The sequence below is a fragment of the Bufo gargarizans genome, chromosome 2 (genome assembly GCF_014858855.1).
Source record: "Bufo gargarizans isolate SCDJY-AF-19 chromosome 2, ASM1485885v1, whole genome shotgun sequence".
In the NCBI taxonomy this organism is placed as follows: Eukaryota; Metazoa; Chordata; class Amphibia; order Anura; family Bufonidae; genus Bufo; species Bufo gargarizans.
The window spans coordinates 89,709,100-89,714,470 of record NC_058081.1 but is presented as its reverse complement, the minus strand read 5'-3'; the positions used below and the strand labels follow the sequence as shown (position 1 = coordinate 89,714,470).

The following is a 5,371-nucleotide window of genomic DNA, read 5'->3' as shown; positions in this document are numbered from 1 at the left end:
GTATTCAGAGGTACTCTCACACAGTTTTTCCATTCTAATGCCCTCCTGCTGGGCAGGTATTGGTGGACTTTTACCCTCCCTTTAAAATGTATAAGGGACTAGTTTATGCAGATGTTTTTTTAGAGGGTGTACACCTGAGCAAACTTGGCTCAAATGTGTTCGAGGACTGGCCTAATTTTACCTAGATAGTTAAATCTTGGGTTATTCTGGGGTGGGCATTGTGCATTGTCACTGTAATGGAAAAATTTCTAAATCGATTCGGGTCTATGGCTTAACTGTAAATTGGAGTGTGGTACAAAACATCAGCACTACAATACTGTCTAATTTTTGGCTTTTTAACGAGGCGGATATGTAGCATGATCCTCCAAAAGGTTTTCATCTATGTTGTATCTACAGGGGTTAACATCAGGGGTCAAGCAAAAGGTGATGTTAGATGTTAGGCAATAAATTGCTGGGCTTATACATTTGTTTGGACCACCACACAATTTATAAAAGCTACAGAGAAAAAGACTGAAAAAAAATCAATTTTCATGAATCCCACAGTGTCCATCCAGATTCCTGAGCTGCCCACAAACTCACAAATTTAAGACTACTAATCCGCAAGGGGTGGGTTCCATATGGCACCCTTTTTGGGGGCTACCTCAGCTGTTGTCCTGGGCTGCCTTCTTGAAGAGCAGAGGAATGTGGCATCCTCATCTCCCTCGGTGGCCATATCAATATCAGAGGCCAGAATGGCACATGGCTCCTCAGCTGAATTCCATATTTAGATGAATGGTGCATTTTTATTGGGGTATTTATTTGGTAGCCCCCTGGTTCATTTTGACAGTAACTTGCTCTACTCTAGGTGTCAGTCCGCCCTTATGCATCTTTTTAGCCGACATTCACCTATCACATCGATGGCTTGTAGAGCTCTGAAGTCTCCATGTCACTTATGAGCAGTGGCGCCATTTCTCCACTCACGATACACTTTCACTACAACAGCAGGCGAGCAGTTCACCAACTGAGCAGTTTCATAAATAGTCACCCTTGTTCCAAATAATAATAATCTCTTTTTGCAACTTGATAAATCACCCCTTTTACCCATAACAGCAATGAGGGATATGCAGACAGCTTATCGCACACCTTATATACCCACCAAGCCAGCTCAGGACACAAGACTTCCTTCATGAGCTACACGTGCAGAGAGCCCCGGAAGAACTGGTGCAAAGGATGGGAGTGGTAGTCGCCCTAATGAAGTGTTGTGTTACGGTGTTCTCCCTCAGGCTGTGACTCCCCAGGGTTCAGTGCGATGGAGATGTAGTACTGAAGAATGGAGCCAGAATTAAACATATAAAAGTCTCTTTAGCTAAGTGTAACATAGAGCTTCAGGTAGATTCAATATGGGCAATTTCAAAGAGCAATTTTCTGGCACCAGTAAGGATGGAAGCAGGTTGCATAATACGTACTGTGTGCATACATCCTTAAAGGGGTTATCCTATGAAAATTATTACTATGCAATGAATAGAGTTTTTAAATTAAGTATCATTGCAATACACATGTGATAGAGATATTTAGTTTTTTAATGTACATTACATTTTTCTCTCTGGAAGTGCAGTTGATCCTTGTGGTCTACCTTCTCCTGCACGCAGAGGTGGACTGCAGAGGTGCGCAGTAGCTTCCCTGCTCCCTTCCTCTTCTCAGTGCCTGTGTAATAATTTCATAGAAAAAAAAGGGTGAAGCAGCCCAGACATCTTTAATTCATTTATACCCACTTCTAAATTCATAGAAATATACAGCGAAATCTCTGAGTAGACAGTAGAGAAAGTAATTGTGGGGGAATTACATATGTACTGTAAATAATGTGCAGTAGAGCATAACATGTCACTCATCCAGGAGTAAAAATCTTCTTGCTTTATTGCTTACATGGTCATGAACATCTAGGCGACGGCCGTTTCGTGCATACCTGCACTTCGTCCAAAGGCCAGGCTGTTCTGCAGCAGTTTATTTTGCCGGTTAACGGCCAGATCTGTGTTGTACCCCATTACAGTCCGGTCAGGGGTGCACCTACACTTTTTGCTGTCTGAGGTGAAATCTGAAACGGTGCCCCAACCCTAACCACTTCCCTCCAACCCTACTGTTAAAGACATATTTGGAAAACATTACATACAGGGCTACAAAACATACAGGGTAATACAGCACCAGATACTGTTACCACTGTGCTTCCCAATACTATACTGCAGAAACAGATAATCCCTCTTCCACTGCACCCCTCTTGCCCTTACCTGGTGCTGCCTGAAGCAATCAGCTCACTTCGCCTCATTGGTGGTGCATCCCTAAGTCACTCCCTGCCCTGTGAGAGGCCTGAGAAAATCTGACAGACTTGCTGCACGTGAGTCTATCTGACAGATGGTTCTGTTTCTCTTTGTTGTGGTTTTGGGCAGGATCCCACCTCCCCACAGGTTCTGCTCATTAGCTATTTAGTGGTGCAATTTATACCCACCTCTCACTATAGCCCTTGCGGTTTATATTTGCTTCTGGAGTTCACAGCTGGTGTTTGGTGGATCTCCTGCTCCCCGTCCGTCTTGGTGTTTTGTTGCTTTTGTTGTATTCAGTTTGCTTCCCTTCCCTTACCTACCGTGACACCCTGGCTGTGATGGCCGAGTGGTTAAGGTGTTGGACTTGAAATCCAATGGGGTTTTCCCACACAGGTTCAAATATCTGTTTGCAGCGATGTCTAGCTTATCCTTAAATAAAACTGGGGGCATTTGCAGTTGTCAAGCTTATGCATCCTTGGCACATAGGCTCATGCTCCTCATTTCAGTGAGCTGGTTAAATGCAAAGCTTAGTAGCTATGTCTTTTCCCATTGTGAAATACAAAACCTTCTACCTCAATAGAAATCTAATCGCAATTAAGAGTGGAGTATTGTAAAAAAAAAAAAAAAAAACAAGCAATGTAGCAAAAGTAATAGAAAACAAGAATTCAAAAAGTTAGGTCCCCCAGATTTGAACGCGGATAGCTGGATTTAGAGTCCAGAGTGCTAACCATTACACCATGGAACCCTCCACAAGCTATTGTTGCTGATGGACATCCACAGCTTGTCAAATTGTATGTTGTTAGTACCTACTTAGAGGAGACCGAAAAAATGTCTATTTAATCTTACCACACAGGCTAATATTCTAGAATACAATTCAGTCCAATGACTCAAGTTGACATCTCCTCTAATTGGAGATGTTAACTTTCCCTCTTCTTCTTCATCAGGCCCAGGCTGCCATGATAACTTCTTCTGACCATGACAAATCTCTGCAGAGTTTGCTGAGTAGACAGCTTTAGCACCTTGCTTTTCCAGCTCCCTCCCTTACTATTATACCCTATTCTCAAACCTCTGACCCTGCCTCCCCTTTAAAAGTACTTCCCACTCCTTTCCCTATCACTATTCCTGTAGCTGCCCCAGATTCACACATTCCTGTACTTGCTATGTTGTAAAGTACTCCCCCAAATACTGTACTCCACTACAGAAATAATGATGTCTTAACTATAGTTACTCCAAAACTAATAGCTTTATACAGTACCCCAGAAGGTTTTCCACAAATGAATGTTTCCATTGTGTGCCCCACACAGAAATTTTGTCCCATTAGTGGCAAGAAGACAGTAATAGTGTCCTCTTTATGCCTCCACATAGGTGTCTAGGAAAAGTTGAGTGACTTTCCATGTAAAGCTGTAAACGAGCCCCAATTAGTTATATAAACACTAATTGGTATTATGGCTGGTTCTATACACTACGTGCAGAATTATTAGGCAAATGAGTATTTTGACCACACCATCCTCTTTATGCATGTTGTCTTACTCCAAGCTGTATAGGCTCGAAAGCCTACTACCAATTAAGCATATTAGGTGATGTGCATCTCTGTAATGAGAAGGGGTGTGGTCTAATGACATCAACACCCTATATCAGGTGTGCATAATTATTAGGCAACTTCCTTTCCTTTGGCAAAATGGGTCAAAAGAAGGACTTGACAGGCTCAGAAAAGTCAAAAATAGTGAGATATCTTGCAGAGGGATGCAGCACTCTTAAAATTGCAAAGCTTCTGAAGCGTGATCATCGAACAATCAAGCGTTTCATTCAAAATAGTCAACAGGGTCGCAAGAAGCGTGTGGAAAAACCAAGGCGCAAAATAACTGCCCATGAACTGAGAAAAGTCAAGCGTGCAGCTGCCAAGATGCCACTTGCCACCAGTTTGGCCATATTTCAGAGCTGCAACATCACTGGAGTGCCCAAAAGCACAAGGTGTGCAATACTCAGAGACATGGCCAAGGTAAGAAAGGCTGAAAGACGACCACCACTGAACAAGACACACAAGCTAAAAAGTCAATACTGGGCCAAGAAATATCTCAAGACTGATTTTTCTAAGGTTTTATGGACTGATGAAATGAGAGTGAGTCTTGATGGGCCAGATGGCTGGATTGGTAAAGGGCAGAGAGCTCCAGTCCGACTCAGACGCCAGCAAGGTGGAGGTGGAGTACTGGTTTGGGCTGGTATCATCAAAGATGAGCTTGTGGGGCCTTTTTGGGTTGAGGATGGAGTCAAGCTCAACTCCCAGTCCTACTGCCAGTTTCTGGAAGACACCTTCTTCAAGCAGTGGTACAGGAAGAAGTCTGCAAGGTAAGAAAAACATGATTTTCATGCAGGACAATGCTCCATCACACGCGTCCAAGTACTCCACAACGTGGCTGGCAAGAAAGGGTATAAAAGAAGAAAATCTAATGACATGGCCTCCTTGTTCACCTGATCTGAACCCAATTGAGAACCTGTGGTCCATCATCAAATGTGAGATTTACAAGGAGGGAAAACAGTACACCTCTCTGAACAGTGTCTGGGAGGCTGTGGTTGCTGCTGCACACAATGTTGATGGTGAACAGATCAAAACACTGACAGAATCCATGGATGGCAGGCTTTTGAGTGTCCTTGCAAAGAAAGGTGGCTATATTGGTCACTGATTTGTTTTTGAATGTCAGAAATGTATATTTGTGAATGTTGAGATGTTATATTGGTTTCACTGGTAAAAATTGCCTAATAATTATGTACAGTAATAGTCACCTGCACACACAGATATCCCCCTAAAATAGCTAAAACTAAAAACAAACTAAAAACTACTTCCAAAAATATTCAGCTTTGATATTAATGAGTTTTTTGGATTCATTGAGAACATGGTTGTTGTTCAATAATAAAATTAATCCTCAAAAATACAACTTGCCTAATAATTCTGCACTCCCTGTATATGTACTGTACCATAGCTGGGACTGTTAGAGCTTTTATTTTGTTCAACTGGTAACTAGGAGATTCCGTCCCAAAAATTGTCTACTCTCACTGGGTAGACCTAAATTATGTAGCCT

The 5,371-nt window shown here is 42.4% G+C and overlaps 1 non-coding gene across 1 annotated transcript; it reads left to right on the top strand.

The window, feature by feature from the left end:
* The first annotated feature begins 2,626 nt into the window (after positions 1–2,626).
* Positions 2,627–2,709, top strand: TRNAS-UGA. The gene has a single exon. It is a non-coding gene; the product is annotated as a tRNA-Ser (tRNA).
* Positions 2,710–5,371: the final 2,662 nt, after the last annotated feature.